The 12,033-nt window shown below is 36.4% G+C and overlaps 1 protein-coding gene across 1 annotated transcript in view; it reads left to right on the forward strand.

The window, feature by feature from the left end:
• The first annotated feature begins 1,578 nt into the window (after positions 1–1,578).
• The window catches only part of LOC150100085 (leucine-rich repeat-containing protein 51-like), a 37,394-nt gene continuing 26,939 nt past the window's right edge, over positions 1,579–12,033 (forward strand). Inside the window, exons 1-2 of the mRNA XM_090403253.1 lie at positions 1,579–1,679; positions 7,237–7,379. The gene's annotated coding sequence lies outside the window, so the exon portion shown is untranslated. The remainder of the gene's footprint in view (positions 1,680–7,236; positions 7,380–12,033) is intronic.

The following is a 12,033-nucleotide window of genomic DNA, read 5'->3' on the forward strand; positions in this document are numbered from 1 at the left end:
TGCTGGCTAATGCTGTTCAGCCATTGGCCGTTGTTTGTTTCGCATCCTCTTTTCTTCCAGTTATCTGTTTACCGAAAACAAATTTATCTGAAAACAAAGCTGTATAGATTTGTTTTCACTTAAGTAGGTACGTGCTATTGTATTATTATTTATTATTACATAACACCTTCAATAGAATCCGAGGATTCATCATATGAGGCCTTTCTATACCATACAATATCACATAATCCACTATCATGTGATACACTGTAAGACGCTGCACTAATATTTTTGTTTATTAATTGTGTGTTCTCTAGCCAATTTGCCTGTTTTGTGAAGAAAAAAAAGGTCAATGACGAAAAACCCGAGTTTCGGGAGAAAAAAACACCCTGCTACATCCGTATGAGATCGGCTAATTTTCCGGTCAGCTGAAATAGCTCATGTAAAGATTATTCTTCTTGTAATGACGAGAATCAAACTTTTCACCTAGGTTCGAATCCAATCTTCGATGCGAAGAACTTTATAAGTTTTTTTTTTTTTTTCAACTGAAAGTGAGTTAACCGATCTTATATGGAAGTGGAAGAGTTTTTTCTTCCTGGAATCTTAGGTTTTTTCTCCATGCCACAAGATAAACAAATGGACCAAAAGAACATACACAAGTTACAGACAAATACATTGACTTCATAGCCTTAGCAACTTTGGCCGTAATCCCGAACAACAACAACACACACACACACACACACACACAAAAAAAAGGTATATTTCAAGGACGCATCGTCTCGACCTTCAACTGTACTTCGGAGCCATTTATTCATTATGTGACGCCTCCACAGAGCCTAAGGGCTCATGTCTATCCACACCGCCTGCATACTACATAATCCACTATCCTCGATAGGACATATATCATTCACAAATATTTTCTCTGTTAACTGGGCATTTTCTTTAGCCGATTTGCCTGTATGCGGTTTTAAAAACCATGCTATCTCAATGTGTGGCCGGCTAATTCACCTTCAAGTGAAAAAGTCCATGTAAAGGAACAGATAAATAGAATAAATAGATAGATTCCTTCATCATGAAGGAATTTATCTATTCATTCACATTTGTTCGATTCCAGTTATTTTTCCAAGTGCGCCACAGAACGCCCGTATTTGCAAAAATACAATTAAATATAATCAACAAATGTAAGAAATAATATAACTAAAAATATAAATAAATTGAAAGCATGAATACAATGGACAATAAAATAATATAAATATAATTGGAAACATAAAAATAAGTAAAATAAAATTTATTTTATTTTTATTTCAAATCAGGATCTTGCGACGATGTATTCCTCGTATTGGAAAAGAAAAATTTATCGTAGTGCAGTATATTAAAGGTTTTTTTTTTTTTAACTGCTAAAAATAAAATAAGCGCATTTAATGCACTCCCTTATTTTGACATGAAAATGTCATTTATTCAATAACACTTTTTTTTTAGTAATAATTTTAGCTTGCGCTTTCAGTTGTTGGCGTCACGAGAATGTACAAACAACGTCACGCGAAACAACAGACACTTCGTTGTGAAAGTACAGTACTTTTGAAATTTGTGTTATAAATTATTCTATGAAGTAGAGTCGCATTTCATCTAGCGACTACATATAATGAATAGGCGCCGTATGTTCGAAATTAGTAGGATGCATTAGTTATCGTGTCAGACAAGTAAGTACATTATAATTTTGCTTCAATCTAACTTACAAACGATTCGTTTAAATAGCTAGAGTTTATTCCTTGCTTTTATTAAACTTCAATTAAATTGTTTAATTTTTCTGGATTTTCCAATGCATGCGAAGTAGTATCTCAAGGAATTTATTAGATTGATTCCCTTCCAATAATAATAATATAGAAAAAATTATGTGAAGGAGCTGGCTGAAGGAAAGGGTTGAACACATATTCTTATTATTGCTTTATTCACATAACTGAAACACAGTCAAAACGAGATATCTTTCAAATATATGATACAGAGCAATTCAGATTTTACCCAAGAATCTAAGAATAGTCCGTCAGGTAGCGTCGTAAAATATGGACTGTTCCAAGTAATGCCTGTAGCTCACATGGGGTCACTTTGTTGATGTTTAATTCTTATAAATAGTTGGATAGCTTTTTTGAAATTGCATCAATAACTATTGGGATGACTTTGGTGTGTTTAAGCCAGATCTTCAGATCTCCAGATTATTGATATCACTGGGTACAGCGATATCGATAATCCAAACCTGTCGATGTTTGATAATTGTGATGTCAGGTCTATTGGGTTCCAAATGCCGATCATTTGTATTCTAAAGTCCAAGAGAAGTTTTGCTGTTTCGTTTTCCAGCACTGTCTCTATTTTATGTTGCCACCACTTATCAGAAGTAGGAAAGCTATATTTTTTGCATGCATGCCAATGAATTATTTTGGTCACTTGATCATGGGCATTTATAATCAGTTTGAGTTATCTTGCTGCAGGCACTGATTAGATGTTTTACAGTCTCGTCGCATAATCTGCATTTGCTGTTATTATTTATATTCAAACTTTTTTTCTTTGATAATCGCATTATAATGCCTGTTCTTGAGCTGCTAGAATAAATCCTTCTGTTTCTTTTTTAATGTATCCGTGTTGTAGCCATGGCCACGTCTTGTTCACGTCAATTTTTTTTCCTCAGTATCTCGAAGAAATTGGCTATACAAGGGTCTATTTTTCCAGCGCACATATCGATTATTCTGCTGTTACTTATTTATTCGGATTTTTTTCCTGTTGCTTTTAGAAGTCCCTCTTGTGTAATAATTCCTGGAAGCATTTGCTCAGAGCTATTTTCGATGTAACTTTGTAAGCTAATTTCCTCTTCTTCTTGAACAGTCTGTCTCACTTGCAACAGACCCCGTTCACCTATTCTCCTTGGTAGGTACAACCGGTCAACATCACTTCGTGGATGTAATGCATGATGAATAGTCATTAATTTTCTAGTTTTGCTGTCTAACTTGTCCAGGTCTTCTTTTGTCCAATCTATTTTGCCAGCTGTGTATCGGTTCATTGTATAGCCCAAAAGTTCATTGCTCTAATTGTGTTTAATCCATTTAGTTTTGTTTTCAGAATATTTCTAATTCTTTCGGTGTATTCTGCTGCTGTCTGTTGTTTAACTTTCGAGTGGAGAATATTATTATTACACTCCCACGGAGTTCGAGGTGTAATAGTACGCAACATCACGATCCACAGGGTACGAAAAATGACTTCTGCATAGGAAGAACAACACCTTTTTTCAAGAAGAGATGGGTTCGCATCTTTGAGACGTGCATTTATCTTTATTTTTATTTTTTTATTTATACTACTAATAACTTTAATAGCTCTCCTCAAAGGAAGATGGAATTATTTCCCTTACACACACACACACACACGCACGCACGCACGCACGCACGCACGCACACACACACACACACACACACACACACACACACACACACACACACACACACACACACACACACACACACACACACACACACACACACACACACACACACACACACACACACATTCCTTATAGTTTAAACTTAGGTTCTTTGCGTGTGAATAATACAGACATTATTGTCCAAGCGCTAGTTCTGAACAGCTCAATTTTAACAGGATAGACATGCTTTATCTTTCAGAGCATTCTTAAGTGCAACATTTATCGAAGAGTGAAGCCACAATAAAAGCAAATCACAATAAAAATAATGTTACTTAATGCGATCTTAATAGCAGATATTATTTGTATTAATTGTTATTTAATCTCTCTCTCTCTCTCTCTCTCTGGAGTCAAAGATTTATCAAGGGGAATTCACTCTAATTGTCACAATATCCATCATACAACACTCATTATTAACATTATTAGAAACCGTTTTTCTAATAATGTTAATAATGATTAACCGTTATCGACTAGAAATATTTTCCAAATATTTCTAGTCGATAACGGAATTCCTTCAAACGATTAAAAAAAAAAAAGTTTGTTTCGCTTAAAAAATTCATAAAGAAATGTCAGCTAATTTGTGTATAGTAAGAAAGGGCATATACAGTTCGTGATGGACCGTGAAAACATTTTCGAGTAACTTGTAGGCCCCCCTCGAGATGACATCCTTTTTAAGTATATTCAGTGTAACTTGTGGCTAAAGCAGCGCTTTGGTATTCACCAAAAGTAACTTTGTTTATGTGCATACTTTTATTGTTTGTTTATTTACGTTAAGAAAAAAATATATAAGGAAATAATGTGGAATTATAAGGCATGCGAATTTAATAGTCTTAGAAACCAATTTGGGATAGTTCCATGGATGGAGGAATTAGAAAGTAAAGAGGTCAGTGGTGCATGGAAGCTAATTAAGGGGCCATTTATTAACAGCAGTAGCAAAGTGTATATCACATGCAAAAAAAAAAAAAAAAAATTATAAACTTTGGGATAAAATGGATGACCATGGAGATTAAGAAAGAATTGCAGGTTAAAAAGCGGTTACGGAAAAAGAATAGAATGAGAGGTGGTAAACAGTCGCATGAGGAATACACAGTTCAAGCAAGAAATGTCACTAGTATAGTCAGGAAGGGCAGGCAAGGAAGAAGCTATCGCTCCATTCAAGGGACAACGCTAAGGAATTTTTTCGTTATGTGGATAGCAAAAGAAGGAATGATTGTGGGAGAATGGTCTTGGTAGCTGGAAAATGTAGTCTAATGAACAAGGCGAATGATATTGTAGAGCTCTTTAATGATTACTTTATTAGAATATTTCATTCTGGGGATGTGAGTCTTATGCCGAAGAGGATGGAGAGGGTTAACGGATTAGACTTAGGCGTGAAATGGATGTGTTTACAATACTAAGCACTCTGAATATCAGCAAGGTGGTGGGACCGGATGAAATTTCGCCATGAGTCATAAGAGACTGCGCTAAAAATCTAACAGCTCTCTTGACTTGGCTGTTTAATAAAGAAGCTTGCAAGAGGCGTGATTAGATATCCAATGTCGTATTATATTGGGATTATGCTAGAAGAAACTGATGATCTTGAAGTGGTAGTAGATAGGAAGTTGAAGTTCAGGAACCATTTGGCAAAGATTGCAAATACAACTCAAAAGATAATTGCAATGCTAAAACGAACGTTCACATGTAAAGATTAGGATGTTATTTTGCCTCTTTACAAGGCCTGGATAAGACCTCGCTTGGGCTATTGTGCGCAGGTCTGGTCTCCTGGTTTCCTTTGTGATTCTGATAGTGGAGAGAGTGTGCAAAGGAGAGTGATAAAAATGATATCAGGATTGTGGAATACTGGTTATGAAGAGAGGCCGAGAATTTGTAGACTGCAGACACTACTAGCAAACAGGAGAAAGAGGGGTGATATGATCGGGACTTACAAACTTCTGAAAGGTTCATATAGGAGTTCAATTGATGGAATTTTTCAATTTATAGAGGGTAGGGCAAGGACAAGAGGGAATCCTTGGAAGCTGAGAATGTAGGCCGCTAAGAAAGGGGTGAGGGCTGGATTTTTCTCTCCGAGAGTGGTGTGTGATTTGCATGGATTGCCATTTGATGTTGTAAGTGCAAGCAGTGTAAATGAATTCAAGAATAAGTATGATAGCTGGTGTGTGTGTGTGTGTGTGTGTGTGTGTGTGTGTGTGTGTGTGTGTGTGTGTGTGTGTGTGTGTGTGTGTGTGTGTGTGTGTGTGTGTGTGTGTGTGTGTGTGTGTGTGTGTGTGTGTGTGTGTGTGTGTGTGTGTGTGGCCTCCCTCGATGAGTCTCTGACTCCCTGGAGGTCTGTCTTAATAATAATAACAATAACTAGAAAAGTACCTGGAAAGTGGAAGAAGGGTAAGATAGTACCACCACAAATGGTTGTGAGAGAATGAAATCATCAAATTAGACCAGATTGTGTTACTTCTTTGGTTGTTAAGATATTAGGAAAATTGGTAAGAACGCGTATAAAATTCTGGGCAGATGAAAATTATATTATCCCTGAAGGTCAGCACAGATTTGTTCAGTAATATCAATGTTTATGATAAAGTAACAAGAGTGGTTAATGAAGGAAATGTACATACAGTATAATTTTTTTAGATTTTGCAAAGGCAGTTGATAGGGTTCCACGTGATAAACTGATATTTAAGCTGCAGCGATGAGTTTGATTAAATTGATGGAGTGGATTTGCAATTGGTTGTCTGGATATAAAGGGTCAAGTACGGAGGGGCAATATCGGAGAAAAGGAAAATTACTAGAGGGGTTCCACAGGACTCTATGCTGGGACCACTACTTTTCAATCTTTATATCAATAATATTGTCACTGAAATTCAAGGAGATATTCAGTTGTTTGCGGATGACGTGAAGCTTATTGAGAGTGGTGCTGATGTAGTGGCTCTTCAAGATGATCTGAATAAGCTGGAAACGTGGGAAGATGAATGGTCATATCAATTTAATGTCGATATAACCATTCAACATTATATTGATATGATATAAAATGGAAGGTTTGAATTTTGGGATATGCAAGATGATTAAGACAACTTATAGGATTGTTGCAATATTAAGACGTACATTAATGAGCAGAGATAAAATGGTAGTGATTCCATTATAAAACCACATCTAGACTGTGCTCAGATCTGGTCACTGGGGTTTAGAGGGGGGGGGGGGATGAAGGTACTTTGTAGAAGGGTGCAGAGGACGTGTATATACGTCCATAATGTCTGAACGTTATCATCATCATCTTCTTTTTCCTAGCATTATATCCCGCTTGGAGCAGGGTGACTTTGATGCGACATTGGAAGGCCCAACCGACTTCCAATTTCATAGAGCCTGATATTGGGGGAGGGGGGGATATATACACTGCATAAGTATATTATGACTGTAGACGTGTGTATTCACAAGGCCTGTTTGCCTGTTTTAAGGGATGGAAAACCCGATTTTCTGGGCGGAAACCCTCCACCCTCGTATGAGACTGGTTAACTCAACTTTAGAAGAAAATACCCGATAAAGGGTTCCTCGCGTCATGGACGAGAATTGAACCCGACCCAAGGGCTTCGTCTGTACTGACTGATCTACGGAGGCTCCCTCTCAATATTATCTTCAATGAGTAAAAATAGCGGGCACCGAAATATAGTACTTACGAATATCAAAAATAAATTCAGTAGTATAAATTCCTTCATTTGAAATGAATACTTCTATGTGAATTTTCAAAAATAATCATTTTTCCTTGTTAACTTGACATAGGAATTTTAATACGTAGATCCCTATATTTCTAGGATGCCAGAAGACCAAAACATTTCTTTAGAGTATAGACGATGCAGCAGTCATAAATCATTTTTACCTTAAGACATGTACAGATCCTTTGATACTAACATTTATTGGCAATTCTCAAGCACTTAGGTTTTCAAGAACAAGTACGGTAAGTTTCAGAGGTTGCATTAATTAATATATGACTTTTGAAGAAAGATCACTGAATAGCTTATTGAATGCACTCCTGCCAGAATATGCAGGACTGGCTTTATATCAGCTCTTTACACAAGAGAAGGTTGCGACTAAACTGGATCGAAATACTAAGCCACAACCAAATAATATCGATAGATCGTTTAGTATCGATATTTACAATGATTTGTTGATCATGTTTGGAATATAAAAGTAATTTTTCCTATTGAGGACCATTATCATATTTAAAATACATAAACACACACACACACACACACACACACACACACACACACACACACACACACACACACACACACACACACACACACACACACACACACACACACACACACACACATTGAAATTTGCTGAATTATAATAAGAATAATGGCATAAAATGGAAGGTGGCGCTGTGTGTAGTAGATGGATAGTTGCTTGGGGTGTATATCATAATTTCTCAACATGAGGTTCAACACGGAATCCATATATGTAAACATAAAGAAATAATAATGCAGGGGGGTTCCCTGAGACCTAAAAATTATTTCCAGGCGTTCCAGCAGGATAAAAAGATTTGAGAAAGGATGGTATAGATAGTGGCGTTGCGTTTATAGAAGCTGAACAGTAATTAGTAATTTAGAGTTGCAATAAAATTAGTTTTCAGTAATTATACAATAAGCATCATCATAATAATTTTAATGCCAATAGTTTATTCTCTGTCAAAGAAACTGCATATACACAGAAAGAAAAAAAAAACATAAAACACCATGGACAAGTTTCAGTTTCGAGTACTCTGATTTGTTTTTATAACGCGCAACCATTATATTTTGTATAATATAATAATATGATATATATATATACAGGGTGTTCGGGATAAATTTGACAGTTTCGTAAGGAAAAAGAAAATCTTCTTTGTATCTATTAAATTTAATGAATTGACAAAAAAACATTACAGGCAGAGTTAATTACAATACTATCAACAAGATTTACTCAAAATAATCTATCACAGCTTCAATTCTGCTTCGGAACCTCGAACAAGCTGATGCTACAGTCTCCCTGGGAATGGCCGCAAAAACTGTTTTAATTTTATCCATCAACTGGGCTTTTGTATTACTGGAAGTGCGATTGGTGTCTTTTTCAACTGCGCCCCATACAAAATAATCCATGGGGTTAAGGTCTGGGGAGTTTGGAGGCCAAACATTTGGACTGGTGAAGTCGTAGAAATTTTCAGACAACCATTTTTGACTTTTCCCAGAGGTGTGGCAAGGGGCCGAATCCTGCTGCCATACATACGGCCTACCATTGGCTACCCTTGTTATCCAGGGCTTGACTACAGTTAGCAACTCCACGAACAAAGCCCGAATTCCAATGCCAGGGTTCTTCAACACCTGTTCCTGCAGATTTGCGAGGAATTCTGCTGTACGAACGCAATCAGATCGTCTGCTAGGGATCTTTCTTCTTGCTACATCCTCGTAGTCACCATTGCAAGTCTCTAGTTCATGCCTGATTGTTTTTACTGTATTCAGGGAGCATTGGGCAGCAGTCGTAATATCCTTATTTTGATGACGGGCACGAATCATCATGATACAAGTTATTCTCTTCCATGATTCAGGTGGGTTCCAGCTATCCATCCTTTCTGACATCTTGTATATGAATGAAGAAGGGTCCAAACTTTTAAATGAAGAGAAGTGTGTGTTAATACATGTAACTTACGGAAAAATATAATTAATTATAAATATGTCAAATTTATCCCGAACACTCTGTATATATATATATATATATATATATATATATATATATATATATATATATATATATATATATATATATGTGACAGAATGATCATTGACTCGGTTAACATACATGAAAAATATTGAATGACTAGAACCGAGATTTAATTAAAAAGGTTTTAATATAAACACACTACTAGTTTCGGCCTGTAACAGCCTTCTTCAGGTGATATACAGTATATATATATATATATATATATATATATATATATCATATTATTATATTATTATTATTATATGATATATATATATATTTTTTAAATATTTAAATATTTAAAAAGATACTACTAGTTAACAAGTTTCGTTGAATAGATCAACATCTTCAGGTATCACAATCAAAGAAATATATAAAGAATTACAGAGACTTAAAATTGTAATAACAGAACAAGTACAAAAAGACAGTAGCGTGTTTGAAAACAAAATGCGAGCTTGAGTTCCAAACAAACTTATACTACGCACTGTCGCGAATGCGCCAATACTGAAGAGAGGCAACGTGTGCGTCAGAGAGATTGAAACTTAGGCTGTTGTTGATATAAGAAGAATCTAGAGAAATTTCTCTAGATTCGACAATCTTTCTTTCGAGCTCATCATAGCACACATGGATGTTAGAAGTTTGAGCCCAGTTCACAATGATGTTGGCGGCCTTCGTCTGAGTTAACTGAAAAGAGAACGTGGCTAGAGAAAGAGCGCTGGCTCTAGTCCTGTTGTAGGAAATAACTCTGCGGTGTTCTTCCAAACGTAGATGGATGGATTTAGCAGTCTGGCCATAGTATGGTTTTCCACAATCACATAAAATCTTGTACATTCCAGTAAACTGAGTTGGAAGATGTTTCTCTTTAGGTTTACTAAGTATTGAACGAAGTTTTGGGAGCGTAGTGAAGCAAGTTCTGAAGTTAAACTTCTTGAGAATATTTGCCAGTTTTGGTAAAAGAGAGCTGATGTAAGGCAAAGAGATGAAGGCTCTAGGGGAAGAGGGATCTTCAGAAATAGTTGAGTGACTGGAAGAAAGAAATTTGTCAATTTTATTAGGAGAGAAACCATTATTAATAAAAGTTTTTTTTTTTAAGAAAAAGGAGTTCATTTTCAATTTCTGTTTCTTCTGTAAGTAAATATTTTGCTCGGTGAGCTAAGGTGGAAATAATATCAAATTTTTTTGATAATTTGTTCTTGAGAAGATCGAGGACTTCTTGAGCAGGTACATTTGTAAAGAGAGAAATAATATCGATACTGGCCATTACATCTGTTTTTTTAAGTTTGATATCCTTGATTTTAGAAACAAAATCTGCAGTTTTTAATATGTGAAGAGGAAATTCCAGAAAGATTTCTTAGAAAACTCGCGAGATATTTGGAGAGGTTATAGGTAGGAGAGTGTATGCCCTCAACTATAGGTCTGAGTGGGCAGTTTGTTTTGTGAATCTTGGGGAGACCATACAGTCGAGGGATCAAGGGATGAAGTGACCTAAGAGAAAGACGAATGTTTCTTTGTAACTCCAAGGTGGTTTTTAATAAATTTAATGGCCAGTTTCGATATTGTTTCTCTCTTTACAAATGTACCTGCTCAAGAAGGCCTCGATCTTCTCAAGAACAAATTATCAAAAAAAAAAAAAACTCTTTGCTCTACTCTCCCATTGCATAAAGTCTGGATACTTCAAATATGACAATAAGATATACTTACAAAACTCAGGTCTGGCCATGGGCAGCCGCTCTCTCCAAATATCGTGGCATCTCTCCAGAGAGAGATGCCACGATAGTTGCTACAATCTCTCTGGTCTCCCTTCTTGAAGACTGGTATTATTATGCCTGTCTGCCATTGCTTTGGTGCTCGCCCAGATATCCAAGCAGCCTGACACACTCGAGTCAGCCAGAGAACACCGTCTCGATTTAAGGCTTTTAGCATTTCGAGCCAAATTTCATCATCGCCAGCAGCCTTGCCCGATTTTAGCGATTTTATTGCTAAATGGACCCCTTCTGCTGTGAGACTAGTCATTGCCCCGATCTGCACCTCTTGGATATCCACAACTGCTGGGCCACCCGGGTTAAGAAGGATCTCAAAGTATTCCCTCCATTTGTGGAGGATATCCTTCTTGGTTGTTAAAAGTGCACTACCAGAGGCCTTAATTGCCCTTGCTGTGCACGATTTCCTCCCTCGAAGGCGGCGGATGGTCTGCCAGAATACTTTGTTTGCATTTGCATAGGATGAGTCTAATCTTTCTCCAAAGGATTCCTAAGCATTCTGCTTTGTTTTCTTTACTGCCTCGGCAGCAGCAGCTTTTTGGGCCTCAGCATACTGCAAACGCATCTCAGGTGACCTGACCCTAAGTCATATTAGGTAGGACTCCTTTTTTGCCCGGACAGTTTCTTGGATTTCTTGGTTCCACCAAGGTGTCCCCTTTCCTCACTGCCTGTTGCCATGCCAAGCCGATTAGAATAACAATTATTATTTTAATTATAATTATAATTTCTTTATAATAATAATATAATAATTATTATTATACATACTCATACATTAGTTATATACTTTTTTCACGAATGTTGCATTAAAAAGTTTATTTATTTTGCATTTAAATGCAAAATAAATGTATTTGTAATAAATTGATTTTTTTTCCTTGATATTGATCCCAATTCAGGTGTAATGTCTCAGCTTGCACCCTCAATGCTTTTGTTAAGCTTATCTGAAGATGATTCTAGTTCCCCTGTCCTATCCACCAAACACTGTACTTTCAAGACAATGTCAGGCCTGCAGCAACTAGGATGGTGGTGATCATAATGACTGTAATTTAAATGCAAAACACTTTATACTTTAAACCATTTTAAACCAAAATCGAAAGGACTACTGGTTTTCAT

This window comes from Typopeltis vanoorti, chromosome 13 (genome assembly GCF_054136105.1).
Source record: "Typopeltis vanoorti isolate ZY-2024b chromosome 13, IOZ_Tvanoo_1.0, whole genome shotgun sequence".
NCBI lineage: Eukaryota > Metazoa > Arthropoda > Arachnida > Uropygi > Thelyphonidae > Typopeltis > Typopeltis vanoorti.